General features: G+C 42.2%; 2 long non-coding RNA genes across 2 annotated transcripts; one reads left to right on the top strand and one right to left on the bottom strand.

Annotated features, from left to right (window-relative positions):
* Positions 1–946: 946 nt before the first annotated feature.
* LOC115128962 (uncharacterized) lies at positions 947–10,266 on the bottom strand. Its single transcript, XR_003863574.2, has 5 exons — positions 10,090–10,266; positions 9,750–9,910; positions 8,652–9,476; positions 7,439–7,868; positions 947–2,078 (listed from the first exon to the last, which is right to left on the bottom strand). It is a non-coding gene; the product is annotated as an uncharacterized LOC115128962 (long non-coding RNA).
* A 4,643-nt stretch (positions 10,267–14,909) lies between these two features.
* LOC135571298 (uncharacterized) lies at positions 14,910–16,872 on the top strand. Its single transcript, XR_010463709.1, has 2 exons — positions 14,910–15,165; positions 15,646–16,872. It is a non-coding gene; the product is annotated as an uncharacterized LOC135571298 (long non-coding RNA).
* Positions 16,873–17,250: the final 378 nt, after the last annotated feature.

The following is a 17,250-nucleotide window of genomic DNA, read 5'->3' as shown; positions in this document are numbered from 1 at the left end:
TTGATGCCACACACACACACACAGCTGTGTTTTCGTGAAATGTGACCTTTTGGAGTGTTAAAATGTTTCACCATTAAAAATCCTATTTTCCCTGACCCCTAAGCCTAAGCCTAACCATAAACCTTAACCTAACCATAACCCCCAAACCTCTAAACCTATACCTAACCCCTAAACCTAACCCTTAAGCTTAAAATAGCATTAGAACAAATTCAGGACCTGAGACTTTTCAAAAAAAGGTATTGGTTTTGTACCTTTTCAGGAAATGTGCACGTGCACACACACACACAAAACACACACACACACTTTTGTTATTATTGTAAATGTGTCATGTTTGATACTATATAAAGGTATGTGCTAACTATATAGATGGCCATTTCATGCATTTATGTAACCTTTCTATGTAACCATTTATGTAACACACACACACACACACACACACACACACACACACACACACACACACACACACACACACACACACACACACACAAGCTACAAGTTACAAGCTACATATCTAGCTAGGAAGCACGGGCTACACATCGGCACCCCTTGTGTATAGCCTCCTTATTGTTATTTTATTCATAAATTATTAATAAATTATGTTTTGAAACCCTGACAGACTTGCTTGTTATGAGGGGTGGGTACTTCCAAGTACTCTTGGTTTTTCCCCTGTCGTGTCTTTGCTATGGATTAAGTGATATATGACATGCTCTTTTATAAAATCATTTCTCTGTAATTAATATTACCTAATTAAACTAATCATGTAAATGTAATTAACTAGGAAGTTGGGGCATCACGGAAGAATGTTTATAGAGCTGTTGTCTTCCGAATAAACTCTTAAAGACCTCGTAATCTTAAAAAATCAATAGCAGTCAATTCTGAACGTTGTAAAATTCTTGGTTATCTTCACGAACCCTGGCTAGCAAGTTGAATCAGCAATACAACATTTGGTTTAATTATTTATTTACTAAATACGTATATAATCACACATAATTACATATACACATGATGGATCATACATTGATTACTAATTATGTCATACAAGAAAACGTCCTTAGCGGACGGAACCGATATGACAGCTGGTTACACAAAGAAAGGGGGTTGGGTTTGAATGAAAGCGCGGGAAGACTGAGGAACAAAAGGATTGGGTTTCTATCGAACCTTATGAAGCTATGCTATCGTAAATACAGAATCTTATGCATTCTAAATAACCGCCCATTTGGAAAAGGAAAATGCAATAAATATTTACTCTGAGCTGCGCTTATATAGATTGGTCGAAGATGGAAGTCTGGGTTGCCCAGCAGAGATCCCCCTTGTCCTTTGAAGAATATGTCTTGTGGAAGAACGGTTACGTTCTAGTACCGTCATTGAGTGGTAGAATGGATACGTTGTAGTATCCTGTCTTTCTGAAGAGATTGTCTGTCCTTTCCTAGCCCACGTTTACAGCTGCTAACTCGACGTCTAGGATGTATCACTTCTTTAGTGAATAAGAGTTCAAAGTTCATACCAATTTGCTATGCTACAAGCTCATTCTATATTCTGACTGGTATAGTCGAAATTCATCCTTCCAGCTTGTCGATCGTCACCTCCACGTTGAAATTTGGCCTTTTTTAACATATGGACAGCAGTCCTCACATCATCGGGAACCCAAGGTTGACTTTCATCAATGAGCTTTGTAGTGGTGGAGAGAATGGCGTTGTTTCATAGTTCACAACCAATGTCTGTTCACTTGGGCGGGGCCACTGAGTGAGCATAATTCACTTATGAAAACCATTATCTCATTTAGAAGCTAAAATGACATTTACTCTTTTCACAAATAGTTTCATATTTAAACATTTAAATTGCACAACAATTCCATGCGAATCTGATAACTAGAATGTGTAGACTTTCCAAGATACAGTTTATGTCATCCTATCATCAGTAATAATCTCTCAGACGACAACTGATCTGACATCATATTCTTTAAGTACCAACAGATATTTTCAACTGGTTGGATTACTGAAATATGGTTCCGTTCCCAACCTTTTGATGTTACCAGACTCTCTCTATGTTGACAAAGGGCTTTCTAAGAGTCCAATCTGTAGAGTAGAGAGAGAAAAGTGGATAAGGTATTTATGGGGGTCATAAACCTCGCCAACAGGGCAACGTCATGACACCCCATACTGTACAATCAAACTGAGGAACAAATGAGTGGGTACGCAGGAACCTAACCTATATCATACTTCTGACCCGATCCTATTTAGAAATATTGTTGTTAATTTAAAAAGCTAATTGATTGTTTTTCATTTTAATTTGATTAAAAACCTAATTTATTGGAAAGATTCTCGAATGTAATGCAACTTCGTCTGCTATTTCTGGAGAAGTGCAAATATGATCTGTCAGATGGTTCCATTATGTTTATAAAACATTACATTCATGAGCAGTATAACGGTGAATGGACAAGCCCCCTTCCTCTTTATATTGAATCCTTATCATGCTCCTGTGAAAAGTTTGCATGTGCGTAAAACCCTCCATAGTCTAAGTTGCCTTGTGTGTATTAGACATCCACAGAGAGCAATTAAGATGCCTGGAACTGCATGTAGACATAGCCTATTTAAAACAAGTTGTTTCATATTTATAAGAATCTGTTCAACGTATTTAGCAAATATGGTGCAGGCTATTTAACAAACTAGGCTATATCGGACTAACAGACATTTTACATTTACATTTAAGTCATTTAGCAGACGCTCTTATCCAGAGCGACTTAGTAATTGGTGCATTCACCTTATGACATCCAGTGGAGCAGCCACTTTACAATAGTGCATCTAAATCTTTTAAGGGGGGGGGGGTGAGAGGGATTACTTTATCCTATCCTAGGTATTCCTTAAAGAGGTGGGGTTTCAGGTGTCTCCGGAAGGTGGTGATTGACTCCGCTGTCCTGGCGTCGTGAGGGAGTTTGTTCCACCATTGGGGGGCCAGACCTTAAATACACAACTTGAAGCAACCACATATTTAGCCAAAGAGCACATTCTGATGGCCAATGAGGGGCCAAGGCTCGACACATCAACAACTTGTTTATTCCTGCATCCGTAATGGGTCAGCGGTCAAACGACCTCCACTCATCACTGTCAAACGCTCCCTGAAACACTTCAGCGAGCAGGCCTTTCTAATCGACCTGGCCGGGATATCCTGGAAGGATATTGATCTCATCCCGTCAGTAGAGGATGCCTGTTTTTTTATTTTTAAAAAAATGCCTCACCATCTTAAATAAACATGCCCCATTCAAGAAATTTAGAACCAGGAACAGATATAGCCCTTGGTTCTCTCCAGACCTGACTGCCCTTAACCAACACAAAAACATCCTATGGCGTTCTGCATTAGCATCGAACAGCCCCCGTGATATGCAACTTTTCAGGGAAGCTAGAAACCAATATACACAGGCAGTTGGAAAAGCCAAGGCTAGCTTTTTCAAACAGAAATGTGCTTTCTGCAACACAAACTCAAAAAAGTTCTGGGACACTGTAAAGTCCATGGAGAATAAGAACACCTCCTCTCAGCTGCCCACTGCACTGAGGATAGGAAACACTGTCACCACCGATAAATCCACGATAATTGAGAATTTCAAGAAGCATTTTTCTACGGCTGGCCATGCTTTCCACCTGGCTACCCGTATCCCGGTCAACAGCACAGCAACTCACCCAAGCCTTCCCCATTTCTCCTTCTCCCAAATCCAGTCAGCTGATGTTCTGAAAGAGCTGCAAAATCTGGACCCCTACAAATCAGCCGAAATTGTTGCAACCCCTATTACTAGCCTGTTCAACCTCTCTTTCGTGTCGTCTGAGATTCCCAAAGATTGAAAAGCAGCTGCGGTCATCCCCCTCTTCAAAGGGGGGGACACTCTTGACCCAAACTGCTACAGACCTATATCTATCCTACCCTGCCTTTCTAAGGTCTTCAAAAGCCAAGTCAACAAACAGATTATCGACCATTTCGAATCCCACCATACCTTCTCCGTTATGCAATCTGGTTTCAGAGCTGGTCATGGGTGCACCTCAGCCACGCTCAAGGTCCTAAATGATATCTTAACCGCCATCGATAAGAAACAATACTGTGCAGCCATATTCATTGACCTGGCCAAGGCTTTCGACTCTGTCATTCACCACATCCTCATCGGCAGACTCGATAGCCTTGGTTTCTCAAATGATTGCCTCGCCTGTTTCACCAACTACTTCTCTGATAGAGTGCAGTGTGTCAAATCGGATGGCCTGTTGTCCGGGCCTCTGGCAGTCTCTATGGGGGTGCCACAGGGTTCAATTCTTGGACCGACTCTCTTCTCTGTATACATCAATAATGTCGCTCTTGCTGCTGGTGAGTCTCTGATCCACCTCTATGCAGACGACACCATTCTGTATACTTCTGGCCCTTCTATGGACACTGTGTTAACAACCCTCCAGACGAGCTTCAATGCCATACAACTCTCCTCCAATTGCTCTTAAATACAAGTAAAATTAAATGCATGCTCTTCAACTGATCGCTGCCTACACCTGCCCGCCTGTCCAACATCACTACTCTGGACGGTTCTGACTTAGAATATGTGGACAACTACAAATACCTAGGTGTCTGGTTAGACTGTAAACTCTCCTTCCAGAATCACATCAAACATCTCCAATCCAAAGTTAAATCTAGAATTGGCTTCCTATTTCACAACAAAGCATCCTTCACTCATGCTGCCAAACATACCCTTGTAAAACTGACCATCCTACCGATCCTCGACTTTGGCGATGTAATTTACAAAATAGCCTCCAATACCCTACTCAATAAATTGGATGCAGTCTATCACAGTTCCATCCGTTTTCTCACCAAAGCCCCATATACTACCCACCACTGCGGCCTGTACGCTCTCATTGGCTAGCCCTCGCTTCATACTTGTCGCCAAACCCACTGGCTCCATGTCATCTACAAGACCCTGCTAGGTAAAGTCCCTCCCTTATCTCAGCTCGCTGGTCACCATAGCAGCACCCACCTGTAGCATGCGCTCCAGCAGGTATATCTCTCTGGTCACCCCCAAAACCAATTCTTCCTTTGGCCGCCTCTCCTTCCAGTTCTCTGCTGCCAATGACTGGAACGAACTACAAAAATCTCTGAAACTGGAAACACTTATCTCCCTCACTAGCTTTAAGCACCAGCTGTCAGATCAGCTCACAGATTACTGCACCTGTACATAGCCCATCTATAATTTAGCCCAAACAACTACCTCTCCCCCTACTGTATTTATTTATTTTGCTCCTTTGCACCCCTTTATTTCTATCTCTACTTTGCACATTCTTCCACTGCAAATCTACCATTCCATTGTTTTACTTGCTATATTGTATTTACTTTGCCACCATGGCCTTTTTTTTGCCTTTACCTCCCTTATCTTACCTCATTTGCTCACATCGTATATAGACTTATTTTTCTACTGTATTATTGACTGTATGTTTGTTTTACTCCATGTGTAACTCTGTGTTGTTGTATGTGTCGAACTGCTTTGCTTTATCTTGGCCAGGTCGCAATTGTAAATGAGAACTTGGTCTCAACTTGCCCACCTGGTTAAATAAAGGTGAAATAAATAAAAATTAATCAAAACCCAGCCCTTTTGCACCATCGCCAGGTAATGCGCTCATAATTCCGGTTGTGAAAATAGCAAAACTATTTCTGACTCACTCCTGAACCTATAACACTACTGCCAGTGCTAAGATTTGACATTGCGTTAGGTTTGTTAAAATAGAGCCCCTAATATGGATGCAAAGTGTTCAGCTGTCTGGTAAACTCTTTGAGATGGGTATTTGCTGTTTTCAACTGAAGATCTCTTCCTGTTTTCTGCTCAGTGTGGCATGGCATGTAGCTGTGGAGATTCATAGTCTGTCATTCACAAATAAACCATGTGTTGTTTTTTAAATGCATAGAAAGTGAGACAGATCTCCGACAGATAACATCCAAATCATTCAATTAAATTAGTCCCCTTAAGAGCTAATATTGCAGTAAACCAAGTATACACATCATATCCTTGAAAGACAGTAATGTCCATATTTGGGCCTTATTCTTTTGAGCGAGCCTCAGCCACACAAATACAGAAGTGGGTAAGGCCTGAGAAAACACAGTGATAGATTCAGCAGAAATTGGAAATGACACAAAATAACGTTTCAACACACTACTGTCCAAAACGCCAACTGGTGGTTAAAACGGCAATACAATTGTTTCTTAACTGTGATGTGTGGGAGAGTTTTGTCACACAAGGGAGGAGACGATCATGACAGAGTTTTTCAAAATGTGTCCTTTTGTTTAACATGGTGATCTTATTGAGATGAAATATTATTTTCAAGGGACCAGTCACTGTGTGATGTCAGTCGGTGTTCATAAATATTGGTATGTTTTGTCACGCAAGTGGTCATGGAGGGGTCAAGAGGGACTGCACTTTATTAAAGCAGAGGCATCTAACCTGGGTTGTGTTCATTAGCGCACACAAGGGAACATTTTTCAAAATGTTTGAACTGAGCGTTTTATATTGTAGAAGTAAAGGTAATCCATCCCTGTTTCAGTCCGTTTTCTTCCATTTGGTGCCTAATGAACATGGACCTGGACCTAAAGAGCTTTATTATGTATTCGGGAAATCAAAGTGTAAACGTAACCACACTGCCAGAACTCGCATGTGTACACAGTACACTTAGTACCGTCGAACGTAAAAGGGTTATTCGGCTGTCCCCATAGGAGAACCCTTTTGGGTTCAATGCAGAACCTTTTTCACAGAGGGCTCAGCATGAAACCCAAAAGGGTTATACCTGGAAGCAAAAAGGGTTCTCCTATGGGGAAAGCTGAAGAACCCTTTTCAGGAAACACTTTCTTCTTAAGAGTGTACAGAGTAAAATCGAAATAGATTTGTATACCCTCTGTGTGCATGGCCACTTATTTTCTGTGGTTTCTAAATGTCAAGTAAATTACATCATAATACATGAAGCTAGCTAGGGTGGGTAGATCCCTTGATAGTCGTTAAAGCAATGTTGTTTGTTTGTGTCGCAGACAGAGAAAGTCTTGGGTTACAGCGCTGGGCACAGCTGTTCTCGTTCGTTATTGTTTGGAGATGTTCTATTCTATTCTTAAAGAAATAATGTTCAGGCAGCACCAGTGACATAATTACAGGAATATTTCAAGGATGTTTACCAGAAGCAAACACAAAGCTATTACACTTCTGTTTCTGTCTTTTGGAAAACAAAAAACATTAAACACTCACCAAAGGATGTCTGTTACATCCCGAGCGAAGGGAGCCATGAATAAATAATTTTTTCCTAAAACGTATATTCAACATGAACACCAAAGGTAGTTTTATTTGATGTTTGGCTATTTTGTTTCACGATTTACATTTCGTTATACACTCGCCACCACCCTCTTATCCTTAGGTCATTCATCTGGCCCATCTACCCACCCATCCTGTCTCAGGGACATCTCCATAGCTGAGGTCTCCAATGACAAGTCACAGGGGTCAGGAGACGTTCAACATCTTGATCAGCTCTTTAATCAACTGGATGGTCTTCTCATCTACAGTTGAGAGACAAAAGAGAGTAAATAATACCATGAGCCACTACACAGTGCTAAACCGTGCTAAACACAGAGGAACATTTTTTAATTTCATGAACACACACACACACACACACACACACACAAAATACAGCATTTGAAATTAGAAAATGAGAAAAGGATACAAGATTATTATTTTTTTAAAGGAAGGGGAAAGACAGAGAAAGGGTAGAATATGACTTTCTAGATTCGTCCCTTGGGTTCTCTGGCATCTTCTCCAGTCGTGAGTCTAAGAGCTTCCTCAGGTGTTTAAAGATCACTCCAATCCTCACTGCGGCCTGGGGGAGGGGACGGGGAGGAGCCGAGATCAAACAGAGCCCTGCTTGCTACAGTATGCTCAACAACGACACAGGTCCGTTTCTTGGACCCAGATTCAGCCTAGTATTGGACATGAGAGCACTTACAATGGAGATTCTCTATTGAACACTTTTTCTCAGTTCAGAAGTAGGCTTAATCTGAGTCTGGGAAATTGGCTACAATAGTTTGATTTTCTTTATCTTTGTCTATCCTCTATGTCTCTGCTGTATCAGTAACACAGCCCTCTAGTCATGCATGACACATACAGTATAATAATACAAATGTAATACAGCTGGCCCAGAAATGAACTCTATTCGATCCATTCGACCAGAGATATGAGTCGTTCACAGTGCTGCACGTCGATGTCCCCTCTGAACAGTAGCATGGCGAATGGAGATATCAGGGTTGTGTCCCGCAGGTGGATCAGAGGAAGAGTCCAAATGGCATTAAAACATCAAGTCTTTTACATCCGATTAGGAAACACATTTAGTACTTCAATTTATTGGGGCCTCCCTAGGAGTAGTTAGAGGTTGCCCCTAACCACTGATACAGGGTCAGATTTTTCACTTCCTAAATTATTATGGATAGGATTGAGGGAGTTGGGTAATCTGATCCTAAATCATAAGGGCATCTTCTACCTCAGTGCCTCCCTGAGTAAGATGGAGACAGATACAAAAGGTGTATTGATGGTCTATTAATAGATATACAGACAGATAAGGAAACAGCGAGAGTGAGAGCGATAGTGTTATCTCTATCCAACTGACCTTCTCCTGGAAGAGCAGGCAGCGGTTGAAGGAGGAGGGGTGGACGTGGGCCTTCCCCTCGGAGGTTTCCACAGAATAGGCCACCCGGGTCCAGCGTATCCACAGAGGGCGTGTAGAGGATCCGCCCCACACTGTCACACAGCCCTCCCGTCACCACCCGTCACCACTGCATTCAGTACACAGATCTGAGCCTTACCCAAAGGGGTGAGGGGAGCCTGGGGCTCCCGTCGGGCCAGACCGGTCCCGGGAAGCTGGTCCTCGACCGGACTTGGAGGAAGAAGAGAATGCGACCTGGTCCATCATCCTTATCAGCTCCTGTTTGATGTACTGACGGGGAGCAGATCCAGGTAAATGTCAGAGATGGAGTCAAGACTGGAGCCACCAAGATCCGAACCAAGACTAGACGCCATCTCTGGTAAATGTTCTCACTAGCCACTCTAAAGGTCAGATCACTACTTACACTGTATACCGTATCAGTTACAAAACATGCTCAGTGTTACAAGACACATGATGATGTAAGACACAAGATGAGAAAAACATGCACAAGTTTGTGTGAGAGAGAATAGAGTAGAGTAGACATGCTGTTCGACCCCCCTCCCTACCGGCTGCTGCACGGAGAGACACTTTGAATGCCTGCCTATATAAAAGCCAATTGACATTAACTCCTGAGGTGTTGAACTGTACTCTATAGCCACCACGGCTATTATTTGACCCTGCTGGTAATCTATGAACGTTTTAACGTGCCTTAGCCAGGTTGGCCTGATCCTTCTGGTTCATGGGTGTGGCAAAGGGAGACTTCTCCGAGATGGCTGCCTCTATATTCACCTGGAATATACAATTACATTCAGTATGGAGACTATACTGGAGACTACCCTATTCAAAGAGCACCTTTTAAACCCAGAGCTATACAGTTTTTACCGATATGAGTTCCAACACACTATTTCATATTTTTTAAATAAATATCACAATATTGCAGAGAAAGTAACAACATATAACTGCTCATTTTGCAATTCAGACATAATTTATGCCACCGTTGATGGACATAACTTACAATTGGTTCCAGGCAGCCCAAGATGGTGCCGAAAATAAGAATCTTACCATTTATGGGCAGAGTGGCAACCCAGAGGGCTGAGGGCATGACCCTCCGGCATGCACGCCCCAATCCCCTGGAACAGGCACACAGCGTTACTCACTGTCTGGGGCTGGGGCGCATCCAGGGCTCTGCACAGGAACTCTTATGGGGAGCCGTACTCACACTGCTGTAGAGGGGACAGAATCGGAAACAGAAGTCGTTTGGGGTGAGATCATGTGTTTGAGTGGTAAGACAGTCATTATTCTATACCCATGTGTAAGTAGTTATTTTGGAGTATGGGTCTGTGGTTACTTTGTGTGTTTTTTTTAATTGCTCGCCTCTGATTAAAAATAATTGTTACTGTACCACGATATGAAGTCACAGATCCTCCAGTGAACCCTCAGTATCTCTGGTATGGAGAAATCCATGAAGGCCAGAAACCTGTTAGAAGGAACATTCACAATCAGGTTGTTACTTGTGGAGGTGCTGACTTCAATAAGGCTGTAGAGGGTAACTTGTTCTGTGGTTCACAGAGAGAACCTGACCTGGACTTGGGTTAGAGGCGGAAGCAGAACCCGTTCCGTACGTGTCCTGCCCTGTCTTGCCTCTGGAGGGCGCTGGCCTTGCTGACAAACGTCTCCACCAGGGAACTCATCTGACTGCTCTCATGGTACTTGTTTTCACTCAACATCAGGTATGGTGACTCCAGTTTCCGCTATGTTTGTGGACAGCACAATCTAAAATAGAGACAGGGTAATGTGGGCAATTGTTGTTTCACTTTTTTCATTCATAGCAGTATCTCAGTTCATCACTGCACTAGAGAAATAAACCCCAGTACCTTCCAAACTCCAGCAGGGGACACTGTAAACACAGCTGCCTGGTCCTTGGACGAGTGTCGAGCTACCAGTCTGACCCTGAGTAGGGAGACATAAACCAATCTGAGGTCAACATCAACGTCACTCTGAAAGGAGGGAAGAAGATGCAGCACCAGGTGAGATGGGGTACTATGACAGACAGGGGTGAGATTTCTGGGTATGAGGGGCCTTGTTACAGTACCTGCCGCATTGGGTCTCAGGGTCAGATAGCCAAGTAACTGATTTGTCTCTGAAAACACTATGGAAATGAGAGGCAGGTAGCCTAGCTGTTAAGAGTGTTGGGCTAGTAACCAAAAGGTTGCTGGTTTGAATCCCTGAGCGAACTAGGTGAAGAATCTGTCAATGTGCCCTTGAGCAAGTTACTTAACCCTAATTCCTCCTGTAATGTTGCTCTGGATAAAGAGCATCTGGTAAATGTAGAAATGCCTTGTTATTTCCTATACTCAATCATTGTGTTATCCTATTCTACACTGCTGTAAATAATTCAGAACTGATCCATGACCTAGATCAGGAACCAATACGTAACTCATGGTGTTGTGTGTGTTCTTCAGGAGATCATAGTGAAAGTCTCAAGCTCTGGTGGGGCCTGGGTCCTGACCAAGACCACTTTAGCTATTATGGGGGATTTTCTGGTGCATGTGTTGTTTTGTCTCGGAGTGTTGAGTACAATCAATGTGGGATTGGGAGGAGGCCATTGTGTGTGTGTGTGTGTGTGTCTGGGCCATTGTGGGCTTGATGGAGGCCGTTGTCTAGTCCTGTGGGTATCCTTGGACATGCACCTGCATTATAAATGAATGTCTGTATTATTTTTTTGTATCATTGCTATGGTTACGCCACCAATATAATCTATGCCCTGAAGTATGTGCCAAGAAGAGGAGGAGAAACCAAGTAAAGATGGTCGTAGACAGACTAGAAGTAAGATTAGGAAACAATAGTGGCAGAATACCAAAAGATGAGAATCATATACATAAAGAGGAGTGACTGTGTATGTTGTGTCAGATTGAAACTGTATATAAAGAGATCTCTGAGTCTGGGACCGGCAGTTGCTCCATGGACCAGCTCGACTTATTACTTTGTAATAAAGTCTATTATTGAACTCAAAAGCTCTGGTGTCTAAGAGATATTTTTAAGAAGTATTTCCACTACACTGTCGGACCCACCATGGCAAAAATGTATTGAATCCATTTTAGAATAAGGCTGTAACGTAACCAAATGTGGAAAAAGGGAAGGGGTCTGAATACTTCCCGAATGTAATGTATTTTGTTGATACAAAGGTTATAGCCTTCATGGAGAGATTAGTTCTCTGTAGCTCAGTTGGTATAGCATGGCGCTTGCAATGCCAGGATAGTGGGTTTGATTCCCGGGACCAAAGTAAGACACCTTGGATAAAAGCGACTGCTAAATAGCATTAACTCCTCCTCCAGGATCTTCTGGCTGTATTCAGTCCTTCTCCAGCACATAGCCCGTCTCTTCTGTCCTCCAGATGGAACACCTGACGATGGAGGACAGATCAGTTCAGAGCCATAGAAATCAAATCAAATCAAAGTTTATTTGTCACGTGTGCCGAATACAACAGGTGTAGCCTTACAGTGAAATGCTTACTTACAGGCTCTAACCAATAGTGCAAAAAGGGTATTAGGTGAACAATAGGTAAGTAAAGAAATAAAACAACAGTAAAAAGAGTGAAAACAGTAGCGAGGCTATAAAAGTAGCGAGGCTACATACAAACACCGGTTAGGCAGACTGATTAAGGTAGTATCTATATGTAGATATGGTTAAAGTGACTATGCATATATGTTGAATAGAGAGTAGCAGTAGCGTAAAAAGAGGGGTTGGTGGGTGGCGGGACACAATGCAGATAGTCCGGGTAGCCAATGTGCGGGAGCACTGGTTGGTCAGGCCAATTGAGGTAGTATGTACATGAATGTATAGTTAAAGTGACTATGCATATATGATAAACAGAGAGTAACAGCAGCGTAAAAGAGGGGTTGGGGGGGCACACAATGCCGATAGTCCGGGTAACCATTTGATTACCTGTTCAGGATTCTTATGGCTTGGGGGTAAAAACTGTTGAGAAGCCTTTTTGTCCTAGACTTGGCACTCCGGTACCGCTTGCCATGCGGTCTATGACTGGGGAGGCTGGGGTCTTTGACAGGGCCTGAAATAGAGTTATACTTCCTGCTTTACTGCTATGGCGACACTCAAAATGGCTGCCAGTCCACCCGTTCTAGAATTTTTGACCAGAAAGGGGACATTTTGGACCTGAAAGGGGCTGGTGTGTTCTTACCATATAATTAGAATGAATTGTACAATTTGTCAAAAACGGTATTAGACTAGTCAAGTCATGTGCTCCGGTTCTTGTATACTCTGTAACAAGTACATTGACGATTTGTAATGTGCTTAAAAGTGTCTAAACTACGTTAACATTTCTCAGGCAATGAGCGCAGCCATCTTTACTTTGTTTATTTGCATTTTAAGGTGAATGGCATTCTGGGATAATGGAGTCTGTGTCAAGTCAAACATAAACAAACATGGCTGCCATAATAAAACATGTAGCTGCTGTTAGATTAGCTGACACGCATTTCTTTCTAAAAAAAACATTACATTAGTATCTTCATTCATTCATGATTTCAGAATAGGGGAGGGTTTTGATAGTGCCGCGAAAGCCCTGATGTGATGTGTTTACAAGTTAGCATTCATCGATCCGAAGTGAATGTGTGCCGTTGCTAGGTTTCATCCTACATTTGTAAGATGAAAAAATATATTTATACAAACTAGCTAGCTAGCTATATATTTTGAATCAAGCTACCATAAGCTATTCAATTGGATCATTTTCCTGTTTGCCCAATCAAACAAACAAAAAGTATACCTCAGGCCCTCTCGCACTTCTGATCTGTCAAAAACCCATCATACATGGTCACACTGTAACTACTGCCTACACCTTAGCTAGCTAGCTTAGCTGTCTACTGCATCGCTAGATTCCCAGAAAGAGAAATCGCTCAATGTTTTAATAGTAATGTTTTGCTGGCTGTGGGAGCTGGTTCAGACCTTTTGAACCTGAGCCAGAGAGCGTCTCCATCAGCGACTCCACAGACAGCACAGACAGCGACTCAGACGAGCTCACTCTGAAGTCGAGGCTGAGCCCCTGGAGGAGGCAACCGAGTAAGACCACCTGTCAATGGTGGATCTGTCAGTTACGGTGCTTCAGTCGGTCGAGGGGCAATAGGTCAATGATGCTGGGCAAGAAAAATGTAAAAGGCTTACGAGTTCAGGTGCACTTGCAAGTCCAGCGAAGGCAAGCCATGTTTATTGCTCCCCCCCCCCCTCCCCCCCATGAGATAGTCAAGAGACATGACCAGATGAATTAACTCACCAATGCGTTACGTGTTTGACATTCAACTATTAGTTAAGTTAAGATGGCTGTTATGAGTAATGTATGCGTGTTTCTGTGTCTGTCTATCTGTCTGTGTAGGAGGAGGCGCAAGTAGACTGACTGGCTAGCTAGTGTATTAAAGCCAAGTGTGTGTGTGTGAATGTGTGGCATGGGAGAGAAAGCAGAGAGAAGTGGGGGATGTGTAGCCCATGCAACCCAGCTAGCTATGTAGCTAGTAACTTATGGGACCTGTGTGTGTTACAAAGAAAGGTTACATAAAATGGCCATCTATAAAGTTATCACATACCATTATACAGTATCAAACATGCCACATTTATAATACTAGTAAAAGTGTGTGTGTGTACTGTTTGACGTGTGTGTGAGTGTGTGTGAGTGCATGTGTGTGTGAGATTCATGCATGCATTTCAACGAGTGCAGGTTACAGTATGTGTAGTCAGTGTGTGTTACTGAAAATGTGTTGATATTGCTTGTATTGGCTAGAATAGATTATGACGATAACTGAACGGTTCCATGAACCTCTGCAAGGAAACGATCATCTTCAAAAGGAGCAAACAAACAGAAAAGAAACATCAGAGGACTTCATATTTCGTTGATAGCCAACACATCTGTTCCCGAGGTCGTCATTGTCAATAAGAATTTGTTCTTAACTGACTTGCCTAGTTAAAAAAAGGTTCAATTTAAAAAAAAAACATTTGCAGTGAAACATTCAAGTTTCTACACGTGTAATACAGCTTGATGTTTTCTGTTATTATTGTGGCTGCAACAGTATTAAAAAGTTAATGACGTATTTAAGAACCTATGAGTAGTAGGTTGTATCATGAATATAAGTAAAATACATTGTGCCTTTCAGCACGTATTAGAGGCATGTTTTAAACTATTTATTTTCTGGTTTCAGAATTTCTACAAAAAGCTGACTGCAGTGATAGTTCTACAATGAACATGGTCTGTCTCCAAGAAAGAAGAGGTGTGGTGGTCGTCTTGCCAGCAAACAGGTGCTGTCCTACGAGGACATTCAACAAATCGTCCACGATGTCAACAACTTCTCCGATGTCCACGGAATGCTCCTCCCAGGAATGATCCCTGTTTTTAAGCGGGTAGACATTCGGGTGCTACCGACATTTGAGAGCAAGTCCTCTGTGTGGAGCAAGTACAACACTTTGGTGTGTGATCATGGTGAGTGTTTTCCTAAATCTTGATACTTATATTTGTATCAAACGTTCGTCAGCTCAAGCCAGTGGACCAGTGACAAGGACACTAAACTAAGCCCCTACGAATCGGATCAAAAAGAAACTGTCTGTCCTTACTCTCTTGTGACGTGTGTTTGTGGTCAGATTTGGTTTAATATTTCTCATTTCAGTTGCTGCTTAGAGACCAGACCTTACTCCGACCCTTTTTACCTCTCACCCTCTCCATCCACTTCCTTGTTTGAGGTCTTTTCAGGTGTCATTTAGTCTGTGTGACTGTCATAAAAATTCAGGTCCTGGGTTTGTCGGAGGGTTGCTTGGGCACATCTGCATGTTTTGTGTGCTGTGCCCAGGGACGTGTCAGACGGAAAACATTTGTTTGACTATAGCCTGTACACATTCTCTGTGACATGGATTTATAGAAGGTGTTATTTAACATGGTAATTTATTCATTATTTATCCTTGCAAGCCTATGGGCCACAACCATGATAAACGACGGGCCACAACCATGATAAACGACGGGCCACAACCATGATAAACGACGGGCCACAACCATGATAAACGACGGGCCACAACCATGATAAACGACGGGCCACAACCATGATAAACGACGGGCCACAACCATGATAAACGACGGGCCACAACCATGATAAACGACGGGCCACAACCATGATAAACGACGGGCCACAACCATGATAAACGACGGGCCACAACCATGATAAACGACGGGCCACAACCATGATAAACGACGGGCCACAACCATGATAAACGACGGGCCACAACCATGATAAACGACGGGCCACAACCATGATATATTCGTGGACATCACATGTAGTCCTCAAACATATCACGGCGTGAACATGTGTAGTGTGTGAGAGTATTTCGCTGTCGTACATATGTATGTACAGTACCAGCCAAAAGTTTGGACACACCTACTCATTCCAGGGTTTTTCTTTATTTTGACTATTTTCTACATTGTAGAATCACTGCGAAATAACACATATGGAATCATGTAGCAACCAAAAGTGTTAAACAAATCAAAATATATTTTATATTTGAAATTCTTAAAAGTAGCCACCTTTTGCCACAATGACAGCTTTGCACAAGCATGTGTGATTTTTTTTGAATGTAGCCAATACATTCTGTTGTTTGTATATGTACAAATGTACTGTATGTGTACAAATGTATGCACATACTGTATATACCTGCACATATACACTACCGGTCAAAGGTTTTAGAACACCAACTCATTCAAGGGTTTTAATTTATTTGTACTATTTTCTATATTGTAGAATAATAGTGAAAGATATCAACACTAAGAAATAACACATATGGAATCATGTAGTAACCAAAAAAGTGTTGAACAAATCTAAATATATTTTATATTTGATAATTCTTCAAATAGCCACCCTTTATTGTTCTACAATGTAGAAAATTGTTTAAAAAAATAAAAATAAAGAAAAACCCTGGAATGAGTAGGTGTTCTAACACTTTTGACTGGCAGCGTACTTGTGCACGTGTATGTCCAACGACGATGCAGACAGACACTGTGTCTGTATAGTTAGAGCAAGATGTGTGTGCGTGCGTGCGTGAGTGTGTGCCAAAGAAGAACATGGACACTCATGCCGATGGATTTCATGTATTGTGTTTTATATTAAGTTGTTATTAATTATTTGAATAAACGTCTTAAAAGTAACATTTTTTTTTTCTTCACAAAAACATGGTTTGGTGACACACCTTGTATGTTGATCTCATTAGAAAGCTAACATCCTCCTCTTTCCAAATGTGTTTTTGGGGTCAATGTGACAGATTATGAGAGAGAAAGTCATCTATTGTTCGTCTACCCCTGAGCACAGGTTGGATCTGTGATGTAGATGGTACAGACAACATCTTGGGAAACAAGATTCTCTGGTCTGATGAAACTAAGATTGAACTCTTTGGCCTAAATGCCAAGCGTCATGTCAGGAGGATACCTGGCACCATCCTTACGATGAAGCATGGTGGTGGCAGCATCATGCCGTGGGGATGTTTTTCAGCGGCAGGGACAGGGAGACTAGTCAGGATTGAGGGCAAG

The sequence above is a fragment of the Oncorhynchus nerka genome, linkage group LG4, assembly GCF_034236695.1.
Source record: "Oncorhynchus nerka isolate Pitt River linkage group LG4, Oner_Uvic_2.0, whole genome shotgun sequence".
NCBI classification, from domain to species: Eukaryota; Metazoa; Chordata; class Actinopteri; order Salmoniformes; family Salmonidae; genus Oncorhynchus; species Oncorhynchus nerka.
Note: the sequence above shows the minus strand (reverse complement) of the source record. Positions and strands in the feature narration are given on the sequence as shown.